We start from the raw sequence: 10,924 nt of genomic DNA, 5'->3' as shown, positions 1-10,924 counted from the left end.
TTGCCATATGTTTTAATTATGTGTATTTAAAGACAATAGCTCTATTTAGAAAGCAAAAAGGAATCCTAGGAGGGATGCGATAACATTAATTTAAATGCTAATGCAAGTCAAAGCAATGTAGTATTTCTCTAGCTTTCCCTGTAGATAAAATAACCATGCATTTGGTTAAAAAGCTTATACTTTTCTGCATTGTGGATACATTGCCTCCCACAGTCTCAGTAAATCTATATTTTATTTTAGACTTAAATAAAATTTGATATATGACTTGCAGTTTTAGTTGGAATCCATTTTGGGGGGCTTGAGCAAAATATTTCTTGAATACTGCAGAGGACAGAGCATTTATCAGAAACTCTAAATCCCTTTTTGTAGTACAAGCTCTGAGCCTGTTTCTGCAAGCATACAAACACAGTGTATACTCTCAGTGCAGTCAGCAAAGAGGTATATACAGTGTTTTCAGTACTAGACAAACCTACCAGTAATTTCCCCTTGATGAAACTAAACCATTTCTTGATGCATCTGTAATCCATAGGTGTTCTGTGCATTACTGCTCATCAGGAATGTTGGGGAGTACATTCTGATTTTTAATGTTCAATGCTAGAATGACCAAACTAAAATAACTTTCATATGGTAATCTAAACTTTCTGAAAAAGTAGAACTGCATTACTGTATACAGTGGAAAGCTATTTATTGTACCTCTGGTCTTATTCCTCTGAAAATCGTAGCGTACAAAATATTTGTCAAGCCTGATCTGATGTATATAACTGAAATAATGTAAAGTTATATTTTCATGTTTTTATACTTAACAACATGATGGGAATACATAATGTATGAGTATTTCAATTACAGATTATATGGATTGGATAATACACATCTCGGATAAAAGCAGTAATCATAGTTTAATATCCATGTTACAGTACATCAGTATATCGCTATATAAAGAATGTCTGTGTGCATTTAAGTGAAAAGTAGTCAAGAGTGATGAAAGCTGTCCAAGGGTTTTTTTATTCATTTTATATGAAAATGTTATGGAGCAACCAAAATGTTTATGAATTCAAACTTGTATAAATTTCAAAATGTCCTTTACTGTAGCTTTTTGTTTACAGTACAGTATCTTATTTTCTGCTTTGTTAAATGAGTAACAGTACAAAGCTGGACATACACTTTCTAAGACATTAACGTTCCCGTTTTTTCATGTATACCTATATGACAGAAAATGCTTCTGATTTTATTTTTCAATCTAACACATGATGGCTTTTCTGGAGTGTTGTATAAACTTCAATCATACATAAAAAATCTTCTTAAAAAAGGCAAAAGACCTTTAATGTCTGTTTAGTATTATTGAAATCTGATTCATTATTTATTACAAATGTATTTTCTAAAGGTTTTACAAAGAGCAAACCTGTTTTTCCTCACAGACATAAATTTTCCTTGAAGAGTTTTGCAAGAAGATATCTTCCCTCAAATCATCTTATCACTCAAGGGTAGATTTACTGTAGTTCATGTTGTCACTAAATGAAGTAATGTAACTTTCTTGCCAGTAATATAATTTTATTTCTGGAATGTAACCTTCTTGATCATGCTTATAAAGGCAGTGTGATAGGTTGTTATGCTAGCAAGTTAAATATCTATTTGATAACTCTACTTAAATATTGTCATCTCTTTCTTGGATCAGTTGTTTTTGTTTGTTTGTTTGTTTGTTTTAAGTTCAATAGATTGTTGATATGTCCAAACTAGAGAAAGGACCGGAAAAATGGCAAGTATTTTTGGTATATATTGGTAGTGTTGCTACAATAAATCTAGATCTGTAAGAGAGAATTCGCTCTTAGAGACACTGAAGACTTGCGATGTGAAAAGTTAAACTTTTTTCTTTAACGTATTTTATATTTAACAGTGTGTGTGTCTTAGGGTATCAGCCTCCTTTTGGCAGGTAGATATGAACAGTGCACAAATAATTGTATTTTAAAATACAAATATGTGATTTCAATTGTCTTTTGATACAGTCATATGGATATAGTGGTCACCAGAAAAACAGTCTGGATGATATCTGTGGAGGTTACTTAAACCTGTTTCATGATATGAAAGTTCATTGTTTATTAAATCTTTTGATTTATCCTGTCATGGGATCACAAAAATTTGCTGACAGAGTCCTAGCAGGTCCAAATTATCTTAGGAATTGATGTTATATCAAACACTTAAAATAGGTCGGCAAATGATTTAAGTGTGGACTTAATTTTAAGCATTTTTCCTAGCATTGTTTTTTTTAGATTACAACATTGGGTGCTACATACCTGTGTAAGATACAACAGAATTAGGAAATTGTATACAACAATGGCACCTATTTGACAAATTTCATTCAATATGTGCCAATCAACAGGTTGTCTTGAAACTTCACTCTTGCTACTCCTAGTACTCTAAACTTTGGGGCTACTTCAAATAACTCTATGGTAAAATTACTCTACTTTTTTTTTTTTTTTTTTCTGCCTTGAATGCTCTTTCCTAATTCCCCAAAGACATAGATTCATAAGTATGTCTAGATCTAATATCTGGGGATGTACAGGACCTTGAAGTGAAAACAACTTCATAACAAGAACTCTGAATTAATTCCTAATTGCATTTAGTAGATATTAACTCCTTGTACCCCAAGTAACTGTAATTTTTGTAATACATCTATTTTTAGAAATTTCGTTAATGTAGTGAATATCACTTCGATGATAACAACTTCAGAATTGGTTGTTTAGTGCTTTAACATACAGTTTATTGAATTGGTATACTTTGGGGAAAAAAAAGTGAAATCTTCAAAATATGATTTTTGTAAACAAGTGCGAAAAAAAGGAACATGTTAAGATAAGATACAGAAGTTCTGAGGATTACAGATCTGACTCACATGCAGCTTTCACGCTTCATGAGGTCTTCCTGCAGTCCCTTACCTTTTCATTAGGGCATATTCCATGATGTGCTTTCTTTTCTCTTGCCCCACTGTATGCAGTTAGTTTTAATGCATACTTTTTTTTTTTTTTTTTTAGCTTGGTAGGCAGGTAAGAAATACAATTACTGTATATAACGTTTACTATAATTTTTTTTTAAAAAAGAGGATTTTTCAGTCATTAAAAATTTTTGTTATAGCTCATTTAATATGTCTCCATTAAAGAAGCAGTGATGATAAATGTGGGAAAGATTTCTTGGATCAGCTAAACCTGTAATTCAAGTGTCATCATCCACTGCACTATTCTTATACTAATCTCCTTTGTACATCTCTTATTGCTAATGAGAATGAAAAAATTGGCTACCTCTAGAGACATTTCAGTGTTTTATCTACCGGAGTGGTAAGAAAATACTTTCTTCATACCTAAAAGAAAAACATGATCTCAATTAATTCCACTGTCCAGTGAATGGCTTCATAGCATTTGCTCAAAATTCTTCCTCACAATACGTTTAACCGTCACCGAACAGGAGAGGACCGTTACTGCATGCTGTAGGCATAGAAAAAAAAAGTTTAATTTCTCATTATTTTTAACTAATGCTGACTTTTAAAGACTGCCTTTTCTGTGTTAAAGCAGTTATTCTTACTAGTCTTCCTTTTAAAGACTGTGATTGAATATATATATTTCATTTAATATAAAATTTATTTGTTTGCTTTAAAGTTTGCAACCCTAATTTTGAAAATTAGAATTAAAAAAGAGCGGCTAAACATTAGTGCCTAAACTAGCTTCTTGAGATTGTCCTCAGTTCCCATCTCGAGGTGGGAGAAACTCTACAAAGAAATGGGTTCCAGTGGACCCCATGTGCCATGGACCTCACTGCCTCCTCTGCATCTTCTCATAGACAAAAGGAAGCAGGTGAGCAAAGTTGAGGTAGGAGTTGGAGTGGTGGTTTCATGTCACTCTTTTGTCCCCCTCAATCCTGACACAGCATCCAAAATAGACAAGAAATAGAATTTAACCCTGTTTTCAAAGGGTAGAAAATATACTTGCAATTAATTCTTTTCCTTTTTAAAACACCACTGTTAATGAGGTTTGGAAATTATAATTCTGTTTCAGCTTATAGTAAACAATTCTTAAAATTGGAAGTAAAACCTGTTTACAGTCTCATTTACTGTCAGCAATGCATACATGTACTAGCTTTTTAGATGGATCCTTCTGGCAGATGCTTTATGGGAGCATCAAGAACATTTTGTTAAAAATATATTTGGAAGTTTTTACATGACAAATTTTTACATTATTTTTTTTATTGTTACTGCATGTCCTTCAGCAGTGTGTTCGAGTTAAGAGAAAAATGCAATTAAAGGGTCAAGTTATAGCTCTTTCACTTAATAGTATGCTCTACCAATACAATAGTCTACTTCAGTAGTTGGTTTCCTTGTGCGTTTCAGTTTAAATCACAAACACATTTTGGGTTACCTGGTATTTCTACATAGTGGAATATTCACAAAAATATCTTTTCTATTTTTGAAAGAGTGGATACTTTTTATGCTGTCGCATTGACTAAAGATATAGTAAAACAAATTACCTTCATGATTTTTACTCAGGTGCTTGCTTCTATATTTGTTACTATTATTTTTAATAATTTCACAAAATAGTGGAAGAGTATTTCAATAAATTTGGAATTAAGTTGCTTGGTAGCTGATAGAATTTAGCTGTAGTGGGAATTTATCATTCAGTTTAATGTGTTAATTAATAAGTGGAATTGCTGGTAGATGAAAATGAAGGTTGTGGATGATCTAATATATGTGTATGTACACGTATCCATTCACAAATATGGAAATGCGGTAGTTAAACTAAGGCTGAGTTTGATAAGGCCAGGATTTCACCTCAGATGCATATTCAAAAAAGGTGATAACTGCAGCAATAATTCATAGTAGGGCCAGTAGCAAGAGAAAAGTTCATTATCAAGTGCCTTACACACACACACACGCACGCACGCAAAGCATCATTGCCTCTCACTTCATCAGTAGAGATGATGGGTTTATGTATATATACATATTTATATATATATATATATATAAATATTTTTCTCAGTTTAAAGTGTCTTACCTGTTTAAAAATCCACGATTGGAGAAGCTCAGGTTTAGTTAAATCTAGCATTATATGAACAAGGACAAATAGAGCATAACTATTCGTAAGCTATTACTTGATTTTCTGAACCAAAATTTCTATAAGAAGTTAGTGCCTCCAGAAAAAATATACTGGGCATTGACAGGGCTTGATACTACACTACCTACTTTGAGCACAGTGCAATAATATGCACTGCCATGGTGCTGTGGCAGAATTCTGTCCACATTTTGTATTACTTTTTATTGGCATAGACTAGCATAAGCTATAGGAAATCACCATCACAAAGTAGGCCTGACATTTCATTTACAGAAAATTTCTATTTAGTGGTTGTATCTGCGGCATTATCATGTTCTTTAAATCTGCACTTTCTGAATATAAAAATAAAGCATGAGATAAACATTTTTAAAGCCATGATCTTCATTGAGAAAGTTACTTTACTTAACATGGCTATACTTACCTAAAGTACTTGCTTTCCACAGGAATACTTGTCACTTTTTTCACTCTATCTTCTTTCTTCTTTTAAACTCTTGAGGATCTAATGATGTTATATTTTTTATATATATATATATATATATATATTTTTTTTTTTTAATTGTGGTAGATCCACAGTAGATGTGAGAGGTGTTTATCAATACTGCTTCATCCACCTTATAAGCTGCTTTCTATTGGAGATCCTTGTAGTTTTCTACTTGTAATCTACTTTTTGATCTTTTATCATTGAGAGAGATTTTTGGAACACTGAGGAACATTGAGTGTCCTTGTGAACACCACTTGCTGTTTTGAGATGTTGCCCTCAGCTGAAGACTGTGTCCAGTGGACTGCATCTTTTAAAGAATCTTTCTCAGTCAGCAGGGTCAGAGAGAGTAAGGTAAAATACTTTGGTTGAAGACCAGAGGAGCTGGGGCATTCATTTCAGCTTGGGTGGGAATAAGTCTGAACCTCCCAGCCACCCATGTGCAGTCAAGCAGTGATCTCTGCTGGGGTCACCACATTTGTGCTAATGCTGGCAAAAACCGAACTGTTAGCACAGTCAACATGCAAAAGCTATTTCTACACTGTTAACGTGATGCTGAAGGTAGCAGAGCTGCCCCCTTCTTCCCCTGTCGGAACTTTCAGGAAAGCTTTTTTCCTTCAATGAACAGCATTCATCCACATATGGAAAATTCAGAATCTAACTTTGAGAAATTGCATTAATATAAAATAATCATACATTTTCTGGGCCTAAAGGAAACTCAGCATTCACCCTCCCTCCAGAAAACTAAGCACAGCCATCTTGGCTGGGTGAACAATTTTATGGAGAATTTCCACAAGGCAAAAATGTTGCTAATTTATGAATATGAGTGATGACATCATATATTGTCATAAAAGAAAACCTGTAAACTTCCCAGTAGGCAGGATCATGAGGTGTTATTGGTTTGGTAAGATGCTAGGTTAGATTTTACTAAGTGGACAGCATTTTTATATGCACGATGTAATATGCTACATAAATCAGAGACGTATTGGCTTGCTGAGTGATTTTTATGCGGCATCAAACTTGTATAATAATATATATACAAATAATGCAATTATGTTTTTTAACTTTTAAAAAGTATCCTTTGATTACTTACCATAACCTAAATTAGAAGTAATACATATCATTGAAGTTGTCTTAGTACAAAACAGCTCAATGTGACAACACATCCAATCTACAATATTTATTTTTCTTTTTTCTTTTTAAATATCAGTAGGGAGGGGAAAAATGCATCTTGCTATAAGGAATAGGCAAAAAAAGAGTAGATAAAAGAATGCAAAAATGTCTAAGTGACTGGGATGGGGTATTGAAGCCATGATTTTTACTGGTAGACTAGGCAGTGCTAGGTTAACAGTTGGTCTTGATGATCTTGGAAGTCTTTTCCAACCTAAGTAATTCTATGTTTTCAAGATACAATGTTGATTAGGAAATAAAGTAGAACTTATGTTCTCATGTAAGTTAGAAGGAAGATGATCGGTGGACTTTTGTGTTGGAGCTGAATTATAAAATCTGTCATAATGAGTTTAGACACTGAACATGGCCTTCTACATTTAATGTTTAGATCTATCTACTTTCCATGTATTAGCTATTTCAGGCTACTTTGTGAATTTGCTATGAACCAGACTTGCTGATTACCTAAATCCAGTTACAGTTCTGGCTGTCTGCATCAAATCAGTTTTAAATCTGGGAGCAAACTAGACCTTTTTTTTTTCTTTTTTTTTTTTTTTTTTCAAATTAGGAGTTTCTTTTCAGCTGGCTTGCTTGTATTTTAAAGTCCATTTTAACAGCTAAGTAGGGTAATTATTTTCTTTTCTTTCTGGTGATACTCTTTGGGTCTTTAAAAGCTGTTGACTAAAATTGGTTAAATGATTAAAAAAAAAAAAAAAGTGTTTTCCAAGGAGAGATGTGAATTATCAGTCAAGACAGTATATTTTTTAAGATGCTGTTTTGTTTGTTTGTTTGTTTTTTTACTGCTGAAGGAACAGAATGCTTCATGCTATAGCAGAGAAGAAAGATGTTCCTCGTAAGATATGAGGAACTGTTGCAAGCGAATATAGGTGAGATTTTTTTTGTATGGCTTATATTTCAAAAAGTTTTATCTTTCTACTTGTTCTCCTTTCACTACAGCTTTTTGTAAGAAAAAGAAAGTCAATCTTCTCTCTAATCATCCTCTGCTCTTACACGCTCTGATCAGATTGATTTGCATCAGGAAAGCCACCTGGATACCTTGGAAAATGTGCCCTTATTGGTGTAGATAGATGGTAGAATTGCCCAATATAAAAATAGATGTATTCTGTCTGATTTCATTTCCATGTGGATATGATTTTTCACTTGTTTTGTACAGTTTTGTTTGTGGTGCAGCTGTGGATGCAGAGATCAGTGGGGAAAATAAGGCAAATATGTTGTTTCTCAAAACAATAGTACAGAATATGACAGAGCACTCCTGAAGAGTCTCTGCAGGAAGGTATTTGAAACAAATGCCTTTTAAAAAATTGACTTGCCTCTGAGCATCCTCTAATGAGAGGCAAAGCTATGTGGCTTCTGTGTTTTGTAATTGTCCTCCCCGGAGAAGAAAATCCTTTTCTAAAGGTCAAGAATTTACATACTGAGATACTTTTGCAGACTCAGCCCTAAGTGACTAAATTCTATACAAAAATGTAAGTGCTGATATTGAACATGCAACGAAATGCACAAAATAAATTTCTTTAAAATGTAAATTAGTATGATACGTTACCTTTCAGTTATATCATCAAACCCAGCAGTCTCAGCTGTTGTCTTTTTTGTTTGTGTTGTGTTTTTTTTTTAGTTATTATATTATTATTTTGAATCAGTACAAAATGCGTGTGACTTAATGCTCTGTCTCCCTCTAAAGTAGAATTCCATCACCATTACATACCATTTGCAATTTCTGGTATGAACAGATCTATAGTAGATGTCCTCATCAAAATCACTGTCTTACGGAGTTTAGCTCATGTTTTATTTCAGCTTCTGAAGAATTAATCCTGTATGTAAGTCCTACCATCAAATATTGATCCTACTGGTAACATTGTTGAATATTGATTTTGGTAATAAAAGTCTTTATTTTTCTAATAAATAGAAACAAAAAAGAAAAAGTCTAAGAAAAGTCTGACAAGGAAGTGTCACTGAATCATATAGGATCCTTTTCCCACCTGCTCATTTCAAACCACTGCCACGTATATTATGAATACTGTGAAGAACAAAAAGATGCTGTTTTTTCCACCACTTTCACAATTCGAAATCTGGATTAGAAATAGGATAACATTGTTACTCAATTTTAATGTGTTTTTTTTTTTTTTTTTTTTGTCCATTATTGTATTTGTGACTGAAACATCTTGCACACTGTTTTTCTCCCTCTTAGGAACAAAAAGATGATGTATGGGACATCACAGATATATTTCTGAAACCCTCTGCAGATATTGTCATTTGTCTGTATGGATGCTTGACCATTTCCTGTCTTCATTCCTCTTAGATCTGTATGGCTGATAAGATTTAAATCCTCTGGACTTTGTATGTCTTCATGTTGGAAAACTGTTTTGTAACCTGTTAACATTCCCTAGGTGGTTAATGATTAATTCCCAATGGTTAATGATGTCATTTAGATACAACATTTAATTTATATAATACCTTGAAGCATATACAGTGTTTTACAAAGAATTAAATATTCATGGCACTCTAAAGTGAAGACTTAAGCATGCAAGTTAGAATACTGAGGATAAAAGATGATAGTGAAGAAAGGTATAGGACAAATGAAATGTGAGATATTGCAGGCCGGTTGTGGTGATGTAAACATATTTTCTGTTTTCTTTTGTGTTTAATTCTAAGGCATCCATCTTTGATTCTAAATTGTCTTAATAAATAATGGAGTAAGATATAGAAATATATATATCGCAACTTCTACCTGGTGACAATACTTATTCCAGCTAAAATGGTTTTTGCTCTAATAGTAATAACTGAGGAAAAGAAAATCCTTTCTCACAAGCATCTTATGGTACTGATTTTACTTAGCTTCTTGGAATACTTTCTTCATTTCCTTTTGGAAGCTCATCATTTGAGTTTCAGAAAGACAGGCAGCTGCAAACATAAAATGCAAGTGTGACTGGAACTTGCTGAATCATTCTGTCTTTGCCAAATAAGTGTGTCTGTTTTTTTTTGTGTGCGCTTTTGTTGGTTTTTTTTGTATTTTTCTCCACTTTTCTACTCTGAACTTGAGGAGGCAGTACATTTTGATGGCAAGTGAGTTCTGAAATCAAACAAACCAATGTGACACCTAGATATACGGAAATTAGCTTTCAAATTAGTTTCTTACTGTGACTGAGCTCAGCAGCTTCTATGTCTTCTACAAGATGGATTGCCCTCTGTGTTGTTTTACATGTTAGTGATTGTTATAAATGACAATAAGAACCGTGAAAATTTAAATTTCCATGTTAATAATCTTTCCAGTTCCATTTGTCTGTGTGCTTGTGTTCAATCAGCCATGTAAAGTGTCTTGTTTCAGATACATTCAATTGTAGTCAGGCCTGTAATTTCCATGTTTATTTGGAGACTTTATTAAATAAATTACGTAGCATTCACTAAACATGGAGTTAATCTTTCTGTTGTTCCTTCAAGTTGGTACAGACTTGAGACCTGGTTTAATCATGACATTCCTTAGAAGAGTTCTTGATAGAGGAATGACAGTACACTGTCCATAATTTTCTATGCAAAAGCTACCCATCCTTCTATTTAACCTAAATTTTACTTTGGGAAAAAAGTAAGTTTGATTGACATAAAACAAGGTATTTTATAAACTCCAAAACTCATGTATTCTCCTGCATTACAATCTGCATCACACTCACCCAAAAGGCAAATCTAACCTGATCTCTAAATGAGGAAAATAATGTATCATTATATTAAGAATAATTGTTTTAATCTTTGGATTACAATTTGCACAAAAAGCCTGTCGTTCTTAACTGAAGTGCTGATATCAGTTTTGTTGAAAATATACTTTTGCACAAGTAAGTTGTATTCAAGCAGTGGGGATGGATGACTATCACCTTTTATGAAAAAGATTCCCTTGAAAACAAGTCGTCTTTGAAATGAAAAATATCCTGGCACTGAGTTCAAGAGATTTCCTGCTTCCAGACACTGCATATTTAAAGGCAGAATGATCCATGCATGTAAAAACAGTGAAGGAAGGACAAGGGCTGGGCCATTAATTGGCACAGAGTAAAATACTTATTTTTAGGGACTGAGAATGGTAAAATGTGAATTTGGAACCATTCCTTTGTCCATTTGTCTATCCATTTGTCTGTTTCACTTTTCTCTGCAGGTTCCATAGGAGGAAAAAATAAATAAAAAATAA

The 10,924-nt window shown here is 33.2% G+C and overlaps 1 protein-coding gene across 6 annotated transcripts in view; it reads left to right on the top strand.

The window, feature by feature from the left end:
* GRIA2 (glutamate ionotropic receptor AMPA type subunit 2) overlaps window positions 1–10,156 on the top strand; it is a 103,146-nt gene extending 92,990 nt beyond the window's left edge. For 5 of the 6 annotated variants that reach the window (XR_013950354.1, XM_080589670.1, XM_080589671.1 and 2 more), the window contains one exon: window positions 1–10,156. This exon is cut by the window's left edge and continues 1,578 nt beyond it. The gene's annotated coding sequence lies outside the window, so the exon portion shown is untranslated. The other variant, XR_013950353.1, reaches the window with a different exon arrangement.
* Window positions 10,157–10,924: the final 768 nt, after the last annotated feature.

The sequence above is a fragment of the Anser brachyrhynchus genome (genome assembly GCF_964034855.1).
Source record: "Anser brachyrhynchus genome assembly, chromosome: 4".
Lineage (NCBI taxonomy): Eukaryota > Metazoa > Chordata > Aves > Anseriformes > Anatidae > Anser > Anser brachyrhynchus.
This window is presented reverse-complemented; position numbering and strand designations above follow the sequence as displayed.